Source organism: Babylonia areolata, chromosome 14 (genome assembly GCF_041734735.1).
Source record: "Babylonia areolata isolate BAREFJ2019XMU chromosome 14, ASM4173473v1, whole genome shotgun sequence".
Taxonomy (NCBI): Eukaryota; Metazoa; Mollusca; class Gastropoda; order Neogastropoda; family Buccinidae; genus Babylonia; species Babylonia areolata.
In genome coordinates, this window is record NC_134889.1 from 1120001 (window position 1) to 1137500 (window position 17500).

The 17500-nt window shown below is 49.4% G+C and overlaps 1 protein-coding gene across 3 annotated transcripts in view; it reads right to left on the bottom strand.

Annotated features, from left to right (window-relative positions):
• The window catches only part of LOC143289716 (centrosome-associated protein 350-like), a 186608-nt gene that overhangs the window by 150032 nt on the left and 19076 nt on the right, over positions 1-17500 (bottom strand). Inside the window, exon 1 of one of the 3 annotated variants that reach the window (XM_076598783.1) lies at positions 13706-14317. The exons of the other annotated variants lie outside the window; for them this stretch is intronic. The gene's annotated coding sequence lies outside the window, so the exon portion shown is untranslated. Of the gene's footprint in view, positions 1-13705; positions 14318-17500 lie in introns of those variants that run through there. 3 annotated transcript variants of the gene reach the window in all.

Consider the following 17500-nt stretch of genomic DNA (forward strand, 5'->3'; position numbering starts at 1 on the left):
AAACAACAGCTCTGATGGGAAACAACGGCTCTGATGGGAAACAACGGCTCTGATGGGAAACAACGGCTCTGATGGGAAACAACAGCTCTGATGGGAAACAACGGCTCTGATGGGAAACAACGGCTCTGATGGGAAACAACAGCTCTGATGGGAAACAACGGCTCTGATGGGAAACAACAGCTCTGATGGGAAACAACAGCTCTGATGGGGAAACAACGGCTCTGATGGGAAACAACGGCTCTGATGGGAAACAACGGCTCTGATGGGAAACAACGGCTCTGATGGGAAACAACAGCTCTGATGGGAAACAACGGCTCTGATGGGAAACAACAGCTCTGATGGGGCTCTGATGGGGAAACAACGGCTCTGATGGGGCTCTGATGGGGAAACAACGGCTCTGATGGGAAACAACAGCTCTGATGGGAAACAACGGCTCTGATGGGAAACAACAGGGTGTTTTGTGAACAGACCTCCTGGCAAGGAGGAATCGTCCCATGCCTGGTCCTGGCCCCAACTTCACTCTCACCTCTCTCTCTCTCTCTCTCTCTCTCACACACACACACACACACAAACAAACAAACACACACACTTACACATGTACACGAATGCGCGCAAATATATATACACACGCATGCATACACACTCTCTCTCTCTCTTTCTCTCTCCTTCTCTCTCTCTTTCTCGCTCTGCCCACTCCCAGACACTCATGTAAACTTCATTTTAATCACTGTGATAAGGTTTTTATATAATTTTAAGTATTCTGATATGACATTTCCTTTGAGCATTTTCATGTGATATGGATGATGGGCGTGTATAGTGTGAGTGTGTGTGTGTGTGTGTGTGTGTGTGTGTGTGTGTGTGTGTGTGTGTGTGTGAGCGGGGTTCGTGAGGGGAGTTAATCATAGCAAAGTCAACGGTACGGTGCTAACTGCCGCGCTGTACAAATATAAAAAGGAGGCCAGGATTATGTTACTCTGGAGGGAGAGAGACAGAGACAGACAGACAGACAGAGAGACAGATAAAGACAGAGAAATGGGGAGGAGAGGCCGAAGACTGGGAGATACAGACAGAGACAGATACTGAGATAGATACGAAATACTGACACAGAGATGAGACAGAGAGAGACAGTGAGACAGAGAGAAGGGGGAGGTGAGGAGGAGAGAGGGGGTAGGGAGAAGAGACAGAGAGAGACAGTGTGACAGAGAGAAGGGGGAGGTGAGGAGGAGAGAGGGGGTAGGGAGAAGAGACAGAGAGAGACAGTGTGACAGAGAGAAGGGGGAGGTGAGGAGGAGAGAGGGGGTAGGGAGAAGAGACAGAGAGAGACACTGTGACAGAGAGAGGGGGAAGGTGAGGGGGAGAGAGAAAGAAGGGGGAGGGAGAAGAGACAGAGAGAGACAGTGTGACAGAGAGAGAGGGGGGAAGGCAGAGTGGGTGCCAGAGAGAGAGAGGGGGAGCAGAGAGAGAGAGAGGGACAAAGAGAGAGGGGGAAGGTGAGGGGGAGAGAGAAAGAAGGGGGAGGGAGAAGAGACAGAGAGAGACAGTGAGACAGAGAGAGAGGGGGGGAAGGCAGAGTGGGTGCCAGAGAGAGAGAGGGGGAGCAGAGAGAGAGAGGGACAAAGAGAGAGGGGGAAGGTGAGGGGGACTGAGAAAGAAGGGGTAGGGAGAAGAGACAGAGAGAGGTGGGAGAAAAGGCAGAATGGGTGCCAGAGAGAGGGGGGGGGGGGGGCAGAGAGAGAGAGGGACAAAGAGAGAGGGGGATCGAGAGAGAGAGAGAGAGAGAGGTGTTGTGGGGGAGCCAAGCATGTGGCTCTGAGCGCATTGATCACACGACAGGTAGCACTGTACCTATTGGGGGGACGATCGGGGGTGGGAGAGAATGGGGGTTGTTGGGGGGGGGGGGGGGAATGGGGGGTCACGGTTGGTATGCGGTGACCGTGAGTTAAGCAGAGAGGGAGGGGGTGGGGGCTGTGAGGGAGGTATGGAGGGGCAGGGGAGGGGTGCTGAACTCGTCAGAGAACGGAACACGTGTTTCTTGCGTGCCCCTTCCCTCCAGTTCTGTGAGCCAGCGACAGCCAACCCATTACCCCACCCCCCTCTCCACACACACCACCACCACCACCACCACCTCCACCGTGCTGCAGTGTCCACGTCCTTCAAACGTGAGTCAGTGTACTACCATTTCAATGTAAAGTGTAAACACAGTCCCACACACTCTTTGGCGATGACCAAGTCTGACTGTTGGGAACTGTGTTGTGTTAAATTGGACTGGATTGGACTGCGTTACCTTATCTTTTATTGTCTTTTGTCATGTCATGTCATCTCATGCCATGCATTGTACTGTAATGTATTGTACTGTGTTGTATTATATTTTGTCACAACATTTTTCCCCAAATTCGGGCTGATCTCCACGGGGAAAGTGCGTAGCACCACCGTTGTTTTCCTGTCTTTATTTTTTTCCTTTTTAGCAACCAAACTCAAAGCGGAATTTTCTAAACCTTTTTACCAGGGACAATCCTTTTTCTTGCCGTGGGTTCTTTTTTACGCGCGCTGAGAGCAAGCCGCACAAGGGACTTTGGTTTATCGTCTCATCTGACTGACTAGCAGCCAGACCACCATTCACGGACAAGTAAAGGGGGAGGGGGGGGGGCGGAGGTGGAAGGGAGTAAAAGCCCCAGTCCGTATAGATGGGACTCGAATCCGTGAACGCTGGCTTCTTTGTCTGGTGTATTACCACTGGGCCACCACTCCACGAAAACTGAACGTCAGTGGTTTCCTTGTATTTTACATCGTGTTGTTGTTGTTGTTGGTCGCTTGTTACTTGGCAAGTGATGTACTGCAGAAGAAGCACAGCCACACGCTGCAGTGCCAGGACCGTGCCGACTCCTCTCACGTAGCCATGTCAACACACACACACACACACACACACACATATATATATATATATATATATATATATATATATATATATACAGAGAGTTCTGCAAAAGGTCTTTGGACATGAAAGCACACAACAACGCAAGTCGGCCGCAACACCTCCCCCCATCCCCCCGATGTCCCACCGGAACTGCCTTACCTCTGGCCGCCGGACCGCCCAATGCCCGCGGCGCTACATACGTGTCCTGGAGCCCGTTCAGGTCATTGATGTCCACGCCAACGCAGAACATCCCCAAGACTGAACCCTCACACATCGCTACACAAACAACTGTTCCCAACTTCCAGCAATACCACTGGCTACACCACCACCTTCGAGGAATCAACTAAGCAAGGGGGTAAGCCAAGAAATCTTTCTCGGACATACGCACAGCTGGCAACCCTAACCACAACCCTCTGAAACACCAACACAGCATGACAGACAGCCACTAGGTGGCACCCTCCAGCATTAACCGATCAGGCCGAGAACTTAATTGTAGGACACCTAACCACAGTCTTCAGTGACAAAAGCCACGATAAACACACACACACACACACACACACACACACACAATGAATGACCGGCCCTTCCAACACCCATCCCGACAGACGGCCCTGACTAGTACACCCCCCCCCCCCCCCCCCCTTCAAGGAAACTGTCCACTTGACCATAACACAGCCGTTAAAAAAACTACTGAACCTTCAATTGTTGTTGTTTTCTCTCTCTCTCTCTCTCTCTCTTTCTCTCTCTTCATATAACAGAATACATGAATACAAGAGCAACATTACACATGGAAGTACACATACATTAGGAAGCGTAAAGCGGCAATGTGCCAACATAAAGAGACTGGTCTTTCACAGCTCGCTGAACGAAACCAGGCACCAAATATATCAACAGCAAAGTGCATTCTGTCAGAAAATGAAGAACACACATTTCTTACACAAAGGCTATTCTTCATCCCTTACACTGCCACATTTTTTTTTTTTACATGTCCGTCACCCTTTCTTAGAGGCGAAGGAGAAGGGGTGGCGGAGGAGAAGGGGTGGCAGCGGAGGAGAAGAGGAGAAGGGGTGGCGGAGGAGAAGGGGTGGTGGAGGAGAAGGGGTGGCGGAGGAGAAGGGGTGGCGGAGGAGAAGAGGTGGTGGAGGAGAAGGGGTGGCGGAGGAGAAAAGGAGAAGGGGTGGTGGAGGAGAAGGGGTGGCGGAGGAGAAGGGGTGGCGGAGGAGAAGAGGTGGTGGAGGAGAAGGGGTGGCGGAGGAGAAGAGAAGGGGTGGTGGAGGAGAAGGGGTGGCGGAGGAGAAGAGAAGGGGTGGTGGAAGAGAAGGGGTGGTGGAGGAGAAGGGGTGGCGGAGGAGAAGAGGAGAAGGGGTGGTGGAGGAGAAGGGTGGCGGAGGAGAAGAGGAGAAGGGGTGGTGGAGGAGAAGGGGTGGCGGAGGAGAAGGGGTGGCGGAGGAGAAGAGAAGAAGGGGTGGTGGAGGAGAAGGGGTGGCGGAGGAGAAGAGAAGGGGTGGTGGAGGAGAAGGGGTGGTGGAAGAGAAGGGGTGGTGGAGGAGAAGGGGTGGCGGAGGAGAAGGGGTGGCGGAGGAGAAGTGGTGGTGGAGGAGAAGGGGTGGCGGAGGAGAAGAGGAGAAGGGGTGGTGGAGGAGAAGTGGTGGTGGAGGAGAAGGGGTGGCGGAGGAGAAGAGGAGAAGGGGTGGTGGAGGAGAAGGGGTGGCGGAGGAGAAGGGGTGGCGGAGGGGAGGAGAAGGGGTGGTGGAGGAGAAGGGGTGGCGGAGGAGAAGGGGTGGCGGAGGAGAAGTGGTGGTGGAGGAGAAGGGGTGGCGGAGGAGAAGGGGTGGCGGAGGAGAAGTGGTGGTGGAGGAGAAGGGGTGGCGGAGGAGAAGAGGAGAAGGGGTGGTGGAGGTGAAGGGTGGCGGAGGAAGAGAAGGACCTGTATCCAGCCATTCCTCTTCTACCTTATTTAAAGCATCAATCAACACATTTACAATATTCCGCATAAAAAATATATTCAAGACAATCAGAAACAGAGCGGATACAGAATCTGGTAATAACAAAACACAATGTTACAGTGTACCCAAAACTCAGAAGCTAAACTCCACTGACCCTACCACCAACCTCCTCCCCAAATCGGGCAGCCAGTGTTGGCAGACAACCCTGGAAGTACACAGCCCCCCCCCCCTCTCCCCCCCAATCAATCCCAGCAGCAGCGCACCACTCCAGGCTGACTGGACCAAGGTGTAGCAAGTGGTCCACAGCCGCTGGAAGTCAAGGGGCCAGTCAACAGACCAGCTGTCTGTACGGAGCACCCACACACCTAGCTGCTCGACACACCTGTGCAAGAGTACACCACTCATACAATACACTTCACAAGTCAGGGCTGGGCTGGGCTGGGGTGGGCGGGAGGAATCTCGTACTCAGGTCCGTCATACTGACTGACGTCTCATATAATTGTGAGGGCGCGCCACCACCACCACCCCATACATCCACCCCTCATAATACCGATCTCCTACCCCTTCAATCACCCCCCCCCCCTCCCGACAGGCTGTGAGGAGGGAGCTGGTGACCCAGTGGTCCTGTAGTAATGCTCCTGACTTGGAAGCCAGAGCAGCGGGTTCCAGTCCCGTACTAAACGTACCGGGATTTTTTTTCTTCTTACTTTCCCTTCCACTGCCACTAGTCCTGGAGAAGTGGTCTGGGTGTTAGTCTTTCGGGTGAGCCGTTAAACGGAGGTCACGTTAGCGGCACGCTCTTAACCCACGTACAAAAGCCCACAGCAACGAAAGGGTTGTCCTTGGCAAAATTCTGAAGCTAAAATTTGACAGTAAAACAAATACATTTGTAGATGCCAACCCACCCCACCCCACCTAAAAATGATACATAAATAAATAACCCCACAAAAACACATGGGCAGCGCTGCATTGTGGCAACGCTCTCTCCCTAGAATAGAACAGCCCGTAGTTCACACAAAGAAATGCTGTTGTAAAAAAGAGTAAAACAACACGACACAATAAAATACAATAAAACGAGACACAATGCAACACACACAATACACTACACTACAGACAACACAATACAATGAATACAGTACATATGAAGGCACTGGCCAACCCATTTTACTGACGTCCCACGATATAACTCGGGGTGTGGTTGCGCTCATGAACTTATAGTATACACTAAATAGCAGTCCACCCTCTGTCGTGTGAGACATGTTGGTGTTCCAAGATTTAAACGACACCTACCCTAACAGAGTGGGGTTATTAACTCTTCATTCCAAGATTTAAACGACACCTACCCTAACAGAGTGAGTTTATTAACTCTTCATTCCAAGATTTAAACGACACCTACCCAAACAGAGTGGGGTTATTCACTCTTCAATCCAAGATTTAAACGACACCTACCCAAACAGAGTGGGTTTATTAACTCTTTAATTTCCAAGATTTAAACGACACCTACCCAAACAGAGTGGGGTTATTAACTCTTCATTCCAAGATTTAAACGACACCTACCCTAACAGAGTGGGGTTATTAACTCTTCATTCCAAGATTTAAACAACACCTACCCAAACAGAGTGGGGTTATTAACTCTTCATTCCAAGATTTAAACGACACCTACCCTAACAGAGTGGGGTTATTAACTCTTAATTTCCAAGATTTAAACAACACCTACCCAAACAGAGTGGGGTTATTAACTCTTCATTCCAAGATTTAAACGACACCTACCCTAACAGAGTGGGGTTATTAACTCTTCATTCCAAGATTTAAACGACACCTACCCTAACAGTGTGGTTATTAACTCTTCATTCCAAGATTTAAACGACACCTACCCTAACAGAGTGGGGTTATAAACTCTTCATTCCAAGATTTAAACGACACCTACCCTAACAGAGTGAGGTTATAAACTCTTCATTCCAAGATTTAAACGACACCTACCCTAACAGAGTGAGGTTATAAACTCTTCATTCCAAGATTTAAACGACACCTACCCTAACAGAGTGAGGTTATAAACTCTTTATTCCAAGATTTAAACGACATTTACCATAAGAGAAGGGCGCGCACCGAAAGAATTACAGTTGAACTGTTCTGGGTGTGCGTAATTTGGGCGAGAGGGGCGCGGGCCTAACTCTGTAATAATTATCTTGAACATGACGAACCAACACCCAAGGAAGGAGTGAAAGTGGTATTGAGAAAAGCACAAGAACAAGAATGCCTTTCTTTCCCACCCAGCCCGGAGGTGCAGAGAGGTACACGTGGAGATGGCTGGGATAAGTGTGTGAGAGGAAGACTGACATGACTGTCACTTCACTATGTCCAGGGACTGCTTCACACTGCTGGTTCTGGAGCTGTCAGCACTGGCTGAGTCACACACACACAGAGACAGAGACACAATGAGAGAGACAGAGAGAGGGACTGATAAAAAGTACTAATGTTCACTTTGTTGGAGAGAGAGAGACAGATACAGAGACAAAGAAAGAGACCGAGACAGACAGGCACACAGAGACAGAGAGTGATGGTTAGAGAGGGAGAGAGAGGGGGGAGACAGAGATAGGAGAATCTGAGACCGAGACAGAGACGGGACAGAAAATGAGAAAGAGAGAGACACAGAGACAGAAAGAGACAGACACTGAGACAGACAGACACAGAAAGACCAACAGGAGAACGACAATGGAACGACGGCTGAAGGACTGATCGGTCCAGTTACTCCGCATGCCGTTCCACAAGTGCAGGGATTAATTCGACACTGGTGGCACCGTTCTGGTACTGTGAGCGCTGACAGAGCTGGTCTGGAACCCGACGCTCTCAGCTCTCTTCTGTCTGGGCTGTCCCTGTCTCCCATTTCCATCTTCCATCACGCCACCACAGAGCTGGTTTGGAACCTGACGCTCTCAGCTCTCTTGTTTGGGCTGTCCCTGTCTCCCATTTCCATCTTCCATCACGCCACCACAGAGCTGGTTTGGAACCTGACGCTCTCAGCTCTCTTCTGTCTGGGCTGTCCCTGTCTCCCATTTCCATCTTCCATCACGCCACCACAGGGCTGGTTTGGAACCTGACGCTCTCAGCTCTCTTGTTTGGGCTGTCCCTGTCTCCCATTTCCATCTTCCATCACGCCACCACAGAGCTGGTTTGGAACCTGACGCTCTCAGCTCTCTTCTGTTTGGGCTGTCCCTGTCTCCCATTTCCATCTTCCATCACGCCACCACAGAGCTGGTTTGGAACCTGACGCTCTCAGCTCTCTTCTGTTTGGGCTGTCCCTGTCTCCCATTTCCATCTTCCATCACTCCACCACAGGGCTGCAGTCAGCAGGCAGTGTACAGCTGGACCCTTCATCCTTGCTGTTAGGGGGACAGCACGATGTGTTGTGTTGTGCTGTTCTGCGCTATGCTGTGCTGTGATGTGTTGTTTTGTGCTGTGTTGTGCTGTGATGTGCTGTTCTGCGCTGTGCTGTGCTGTGTTGTGTTGTGTTGTGTTGTGTTGTGTTGTGTTGTGCTGTGTTGTGCTGTGCTGTGCTGTGTTGTGTTGTGCCCTATTGTTTTGTATTGTATTGTATTACTGACATAACACAGCCAGCCATATGTCTTGTCTTTCCCCCAGTCTGACCATCTGAACAGATTGGAACAGTGGACACACCTGATGACTGTTTGGAGCACTGGGAGGCAACCAGGACCACGTGAAGACAGCCTGGACCAGATATATGGCACCCTCTCAAATGAGACAATAAAGTACATGTGACTTCAGAAAGTTTGTTTGGAATACCTGAAGGCAGTTTGGGCCTCATGATTAACAGTTTGGACCAGTTGGACGTGGGTTGTACAGAACGCCTGAAGGCAGTTTGGACCTCATGATTAACAGTTTGGACCAGTTGGACGTGGGTTGTACAGAACGCCTGAAGGCAGTTTGGACCTCATGATTAACAGTTTGGACCAGTTGGAACGTGGGTCGTTTGGAACGCCTGAAGGCAGTTTGGGCCACATGATTAACACTTCGGACCAACTGGAACATGGGTCGTTTGGAACGCCTGAAGGCAGTTTGGACCACATGATTAACAGTTTGGACCAGTTGGAACGTGGGTCGTTTGGAACGCCTGAAGGCAGTTTGGGCCTCATGATTAACAGTTTGGACCAGTTGGAACGTGGGTCGTTTGGAACGCCTGAAGGCAGTTTGGGCCTCATGATTAACAGTTTGGACCAGTTGGAACGTGGGTCGTTTGGAACGCCTGAAGGCAGTTTGGACCACATGATTAACAGTTTGGACCAGTTGGAACGTGGGTCGTTTGGAACGCCTGAAGGCAGTTTGGACCACATGATTAACACTTCGGACCAACTGGAACATGGGTCGTTTGGAACGCCTGAAGGCAGTTTGGACCACATGATTAACAATTCGGACCAACTGGAACATGGGTCGTTTGGAACACCTGAAGGCAGTTCCGGACCTGCTGAAGGTAGTCCAAGGACTCTCCTCCCCTGTTCTGTTTCAGCAAAACGTCCTCCGACGTGTGACCCCACCTCCATCTTTGTCCAAGATTCAAGGCCCCGTTTTGGCATGGTGTTGTTTAGACGTTTGACTTAACCCAGTGTTCACCAATGACCAAGGTTCAACGCCCCGTTTTGGCATGGTGTTGTTTAGACGTTTGACTTAACCCAGTGTTCACCAATGACCAAGGTTCAAGGCCCCGTTTTGGCATGGTGTTGTTTAGACGTTTGACTTAACCCAGTGTTCACCAATGACCAAGGTTCAAGGCCCCGTCTTGGCATGGTGTTGTTTAGACGTTTGACTTAACCCAGTGTTCACTAATGATCAAGGTTCAAGGCCCCGTTTTGGCATGGTGTTGTTTAGACGTTTGACTTAACCCAGTGTTCACCAATGACCAAGGTTCAACGCCCCGTTTTGGCATGGTGTTGTTCAGACGTTTGACTTAACCCAGTGTTCACCAATGATCAAGGTTCAACGCCCCGTTTTGGCATGGTGTTGTTTAGACGTTTGACTTAACCCAGTGTTCACCAATGACCAAGGTTCAAGGCCCCGTTTTGGCATGGTGTTGTTTAGACGTTTGACTTAACCCAGTGTTCACCAATGACCAAGGTTCAAGGCCCCGTTTTGGCATGGTGTTGTTTAGACGTTTGACTTAACCCAGTGTTCACCAATGATCAAGGTTCAAGGCCCCGTTTTGGCATGGTGTTGTTTAGACGTTTGACTTAACCCAGTGTTCACCAATGATCAAGGTTCAAGGCCCCGTTTTGGCATGGTGTTGTTTAGACGTTTGACTTAACCCAGTGTTCACCAATGACCAAGGTTCAAGGCCCCGTTTTGGCATGGTGTTGTTTAGACGTTTGACTTAACCCAGTGTTCACCAATGACCAAGGTTCAAGGCCCCGTTTTGGCATGGTGTTGTTTAGACGTTTGACTTAACCCAGTGTTCACCAATGATCAAGGTTCAAGGCCCCGTTTTGGCATGGTGTTGTTTAGACGTTTGACTTAACCCAGTGTTCACCAATGACCAAGGTTCAAGGCCCCGTTTTGGCATGGTGTTGTTTAGACGTTTGACTTAACCCAGTGTTCACCAATGACCAAGGTTCAAGGCCCCGTTTTGGCATGGTGTTGTTTAGACGTTTGACTTAACCCAGTGTTCACCAATGACCAAGGTTCAAGGCCCCGTTTTGGCATGGTGTTGTTTTGACGTTTGACTTAACCCAGTGTTCACCAATGACCAAGGTTCAAGGCCCCGTTTTGGCATGGTGTTGTTTAGACGTTTGACTTAACCCAGTGTTCACCAATGACCAAGGTTCAAGGCCCCGTTTTGGCATGGTGTTGTTTAGACGTTTGACTTAACCCAGTGTTCACCAATGACCAAGGTTCAACGCCCCGTTTTGGCATGGTGTTGTTTAGACGTTTGACTTAACCCAGTGTTCACCAATGACCAAGGTTCAAGGCCCCGTTTTGGCATGGTGTTGTTTAGACGTTTGACTTAACCCAGTGTTCACCAATGATCAAGGTTCAAGGCCCCGTTTTGGCATGGTGTTGTTTAGACGTTTGACTTAACCCAGTGTTCACCAATGATCAAGGTTCAAGGCCCCGTTTTGGCATGGTGTTGTTTAGACGTTTGACTTAACCCAGTGTTCACCAATGACCAAGGTTCAAGGCCCCGTTTTGGCATGGTGTTGTTTAGACGTTTGACTTAACCCAGTGTTCACCAATGACCAAGGTTCAAGGCCCCGTTTTGGCATGGTGTTGTTTAGACGTTTGACTTAACCCAGTGTTCACCAATGATCAAGGTTCAAGGCCCCGTTTTGGCATGGTGTTGTTTAGACGTTTGACTTAACCCAGTGTTCACCAATGACCAAGGTTCAAGGCCCCGTTTTGGCATGGTGTTGTTTAGACGTTTGACTTAACCCAGTGTTCACCAATGACCAAGGTTCAAGGCCCCGTTTTGGCATGGTGTTGTTTAGACGTTTGACTTAACCCAGTGTTCACCAATGACCAAGGTTCAAGGCCCCGTTTTGGCATGGTGTTGTTTAGACGTTTGACTTAACCCAGTGTTCACCAATGATCAAGGTTCAAGGCCCCGTTTTGGCATGGTGTTGTTTAGACGTTTGACTTAACCCAGTGTTCACCAATGATCAAGGTTCAAGGCCCCGTTTTGGCATGGTGTTGTTTAGACGTTTGACTTAACCCAGTGTTCACCAATGACCAAGGTTCAAGGCCCCGTTTTGGCATGGTGTTGTTTAGACGTTTGACTTAACCCAGTGTTCACCAATGACCAAGGTTCAAGGCCCCGTTTTGGCATGGTGTTGTTTAGACGTTTGACTTAACCCAGTGTTCACCAATGACCAAGGTTCAAGGCCCGTTTTGGCATGGTGTTGTTTTGACGTTTGACTTAACCCAGTGTTCACCAATGACCAAGGTTCAAGGCCCCGTTTTGGCATGGTGTTGTTTTGACGTTTGACTTAACCCAGTGTTCACCAATGATCAAGGTTCAAGGCCCCGTTTTGGCATGGTGTTGTTTTGACGTTTGACTTAACCCAGTGTTCACCAATGACCAAGGTTCAAGGCCCCGTTTTGGCATGGTGTTGTTTTGACGTTTGACTTAACCCAGTGTTCACCAATGATCAAGGTTCAAGGCCCCGTTTTGGCATGGTGTTGTTTAGACGTTTGACTTAACCCAGTGTTCACCAATGACCAAGGTTCAAGGCCCCGTTTTGGCATGGTGTTGTTTAGACGTTTGACTTAACCCAGTGTTCACCAATGATCAAGGTTCAAGGCCCCGTTTTGGCATGGTGTTGTTTAGACGTTTGACTTAACCCAGTGTTCACTAATGATCAAGGTTCAAGGCCCCGTTTTGGCATGGTGTTGTTTAGACGTTTGACTTAACCCAGTGTTCACCAATGATCAAGGTTCAAGGCCCCGTTTTGGCATGGTGTTGTTTAGACGTTTGACTTAACCCAGTGTTCACTAATGATCAAGGTTCAAGGCCCCGTTTTGGCATGGTGTTGTTTAGACGTTTGACTTAACCCAGTGTTCACCAATGATCAAGGTTCAACGCCCCGTTTTGGCATGGTGTTGTTTAGACGTTTGACTTAACCCAGTGTTCACTAATGATCAAGGTTCAAGGCCCCGTTTTGGCATGGTGTTGTTTAGACGTTTGACTTAACCCAGTGTTCACCAATGACCAAGGTTCAAGGCCCCGTTTTGGCATGGTGTTGTTTAGACGTTTGACTTAACCCAGTGTTCACCAATGACCAAGGTTCAAGGCCCCGTTTTGGCATGGTGTTGTGTCCTTGAGGAAGGCACTTAACTCCCATTTTCCTGACACCAGCCACGTGTGACTGGGAACCAGAGTGGTTGGGGAAGGTTAAAGGTTAAAACAGTGGAAGGAATGGACCGCCCCTGCCTTCCAATGTCGTGCACAAGACAGTGGAAGTGACGTCACTGCCCCGATGGCCGTAAAACGATATGGGACCTCTGACCTCTCACCGAGATCCTAATCACTGCTAATCTACATTCAACCAAACTCCTTTTCTTTTTTTAATCCAAAATTAATCAGTCCATTATCCCAACACACTGCACAACGGGTGCAAAATCCCAGAAATCTGAAGGGGAAAAAAGGAAGAAGAAAAAAAAAAAAAACGCTTGTGAAAATTATTGTTTTCTGATATAAAATTTTCATCTTTTCACCAAATCCATTCCATTTAGCGCCAAGCGCCATGCCATATAATTCTGATGTTGATCAAATGCATGCACTTAGTACAGAGAAAAGAAATGGAGAACGAAACATGATCGTACGTGTCCCCTCACCACACACAAACACACTTTAAATGTCACTGTCATGCAAACATACACACATTATCTCCACCCCCACACCTCTCTCTCTCTCCCTCTCTGTATGGAATATGACCTGTATATGACTATTTTCATGTGTGTGTGTGTGTGGGGGGGGGTTCATATTTTTTTGTGTTTCTGCTTGATTATTGATTTTTTGGTTGTTTTCGTTTTTGCCAAAAAGGCTGGATGTAAAAAAGTAGTAATGCTTATGCCACTCTTGAAATAAAATTCGTTTCATCTCTCTCTCTCTCTCAGTTTGTATACAAAGCATATTTAAATTAAAATACAACAACAACATAAAATCAGAAAGACTTTTCACACACACAGAGAGACAGAGAGAGAGAGAGACAGACAGACAGACAGACAGAGACAGAGAGAGAGAGAGAGAGAGTCGAAACGAGCAGCACTCATCTCTCCCTCTCTCTCTCTCTCTAGCAGTGACAAAGACAAAGCTCATCACTACGAACAGTAAAGTACTCACATCAAATAATCCACAGTGTGAGAAAGAGAAGGAAATCCAATCCAACGTCAATGATGCTAATCCAGCGATAACTCCAACCTCAGAAAATCCACCTTTGTCTCCAAATCCACAACCCTTTCCTCCCACGAAATGTCCGCAATGCAGCTCCCAGTCTTTTGCCGACAGTTTTCAAGTGTCCAAATAACATTACAGCACGGAGGAAAACTCCCGCAGTGCACACGAACAGCTGAGGCGACGAAATACTTAATCCTTTCTCAAAATCCAGGCGGAAATCCTTCCACGCCCCGAAAATCCCTGCTTCTATTCCACCCACTCACGAAAGGCGCAGACTAAATCGGGCGGTATCGTAAACCACAACACACCAACAGTTCAAACCACGGACATATAATTATAGAGCATTTATAAGTCCATGGTACAAACTATTGAAGACATGCGTCTACAACAGTACACACAGCAGGAACTCAATCGTGGAAGAAGTTTGACGTTACCTCACCAAATCAAACCTAACACACAGCGAGGAAGGAAAAAAAGAATGGGGCAGAGGGTGAGAAAGAGTCCAGAAACGAACGAAAAACTTGACGACACAAACTGAAGTCGAAAGATTAGCGGTGCTGCCAGAGCAGGCGGTGAACCGCACAACGCTGGACACGTCCACACACGCGTGTGTGTGTGCAAGGGGGAGGGGCGTGTGTCGGTGTGGGCAGGTGTGTGTGTGTGTGTGTGTGTCTCACCAGGAGGATCCGGCGTGCCTGACTTGTGCTAGCAGCGTTGACCTGCCTGACTGCCTGCCTGCCTGCCTGCCCGTACAGGTACAATACACCCAGATTTGGGGCCCGGCCCTGTTTACCCTTCAATACTTTACCTACCTACCTACACGCCGCCACCCACCATTCCCTTTCATGTCCTCCGACACACACACAGTGCATACCATAAACGTGAAGCGCCGTCGAGGCCGAAAAAGCGGTGGTGGCGGCTAAAGACTCCACATGTCTCCAGACTGTAATGCGGCAAAAGACTCCACATGTCTCCAGACTGTAATGCAGCAAGACTCAACATGTCTCCAGACTGTAATGCGGCAAAAGACTCCACATGTCTCCAGACTGTAATGCGGCAAAAGACTCCACATGTCTCCAGACTGTAATGCGGCAAAAGACTCCACATGTCTCCAGACTGTAATGCAGCAAGACTCAACATGTCTCCAGACTGTAATGCGGCAAAAGACTCAACATGTCTCCAGACTGTAATGCGGCAAAAGACTCCACATGTCTCCAGACCGTAATGCGGCTAAAGACTCCACATGTCTCCAGACTGTAATGCAGCAAAAGACTCAACATGTCTCCAGACTGTAATGCGGCAAAAGACTCCACATGTCTCCAGACTGTAATGCAGCAAAAGACTCAACATGTCTCCAGACTGTAATGCGGCAAAAGACTCCACATGTCTCCAGACTGTAATGCGGCAAAAGACTCCACATGTCTCCAGACTGTAAGGCAGCAAAGACTCAACATGTCTCCAGACTGTAATGCGGCAAAAGACTCCACATGTCTCCAGACTGTAATGCGGCAAAAGACTCCACATGTCTCCAGACTGTAATGCGGCTAAAGACTCCACATGTCTCCAGACTGTAATGCGGCAAAAGACTCCACATGTCTCCAGACTGTAATGCGGCAAAAGGCTCCACATGTCTCCAGACCGTAATGCGGCAAAAGGCTCCACATGTCTCCAGACTGTAATGCGGCAAAAGACTCCACATGTCTCCAGACTGTAATGCGGCTAAAGACTCCACGTCTCCTGACTTTAAGGCGGCAAAAGACTCCACATGTCTCCAGACTGTAAGGCGGCAAAAGACTCCAAAGGTCTCCTGACTCAAAGGTGGCAAAAGACTCCACATGTCTCCTGACTCAAAGGCGGCAAAAGACTCCACATGTCTCCTGACTCAAAGGCGGCAAAAGACTCCACATGTCTCCTGACTCAAAGGCGGCAAAAGACTCCACATGTCTCCAGACTGTAAGGCGGCAAAAGACTCCACATGTCTCCAGACTGTAAGGCGGCAAAAGACTCCACATGTCTCCAGACTGTAAGGCGGCTAAAGACTCCACATGTCTCTAGACTGTAAGGCGGCAAAAGACTCCACATGTCTCCAGACTGTAAGGCGGCAAAAGACTCCAAAGGTCTCCTGACTCAAAGGCGGCAAAAGACTCCACATGTCTCCAGACTGTAATGCGGCTAAAGACTCAACATGTCTCCAGACTGTAATGCGGCAAAAGACTCAACATGTCTCCAGACTGTAATGCGGCAAAAGACTCAACATGTCTCCAGACTCAAAGGCGGCAAAAGACTCAACATGTCTCCAGACTCAAAGGCGGCAAAAGACGTGGTTCAACAGAGGAGTCGGATCACCGACGAATATTGGTGGACAAAATCTATCGCCACGCAGCTGAAGCCACGCAGCTGCCATGTTGTTAGGCCGGAGGTGGCGTGCTGACAACGCAGTAAATGTGTGTGTGTGTGTGTTTGTGGTGGTGGGGGGGGGGGGGGAGTTGACCATGTTCCAGGCCTGTTTATGACTTCCCTTGTCTCCTTGATCATGGCGGCCTCGAAGCTGCCTCTGTGTGTGTGTGTGTGTGTGTGTGTGTGTGTGTTTCCTCCTTCGAGCGTGCTGAGGTCAAAACAAAAGACTTGACCACCTTGTGAAAGGCCGCCGAAGGTGGTTTTATGACCTTCCCTATCTGTGTCCATGGCGGCAGTGCTTATTTCTCGATGCGACAGCTGGATGTTTTACACACAAACACACACACACTATCACTGGCGCGCGCGCGCGCACACACACACAAACACACACAGAGTCAAACACACACACACACACACAAATACCGGACATATAAGAAGCCCATACTCAAACTTCAACATTTATTCGGAGTATAAAATTTGCCATCCCATTAAAAACAAACACCTAAAACACCCCCAAATTTCAGTGTGTTTAGCTGCAGGCCCTTTGGTTAAAACAGCATCAGGACTGGTCCCTTCAATGACTTCACAGCAGGACTGGTCCCTTCAAATGACTTCACAGACTGACCTCACAGCACACGAACAGCCAAGACATCGCCTCTGAGCAGACAACCAAGACTCCCCCCTTGGAGAGCCCGACGAAGAGCCAGGCCATCAACCCTACACAAACACCCATCACTCCCAATCTGGAACGCCTGATGGACCTGACACTCGGACAGACACACGGACATCCAAGGCACCACCAACCCCCCTTCAAAAACAAACCCTACACATCACATCACCAAGACCGACACTCAACAACAGCCCACAGGTTGTATAACTCAACTCAATATGTTAATAACAACACTCCTGTCTGTCTGTTACCCACCCACCCTCCCCTCTACCCAGCTCAGCCTCCCTCGTCCCCCCACCCCCTCCATAACCCTTCCACCTTTACACACACACACACACACACACACAGCTCCCCACCCTCGGGGTGTGAGGACGGGGACTAGTGGAATCAGGACAAGGGACGTTGAACGGTCAGCCCCTTGACGTACAGTGATGTAAATAGATATCTCTGTGGGTCAGCGGAAGGGGTGAGGGTTGGGGGGGTGGACGAAGAAAGAGAGGGAGGGGGAACGGTGGAAGCATGTGAGAAGTCGGGAGTGGGGGGAATTTGAGGACAGGGCTTGGAATGCATCAAAACGTGGAAGGTGAGGGCGGAAGACGCGACAGTGAAATTGATTAAACTTTCATCCTCGCCGACACCCCATGCCTTTCACCGTGTCGTCGCCATGCGTGTGT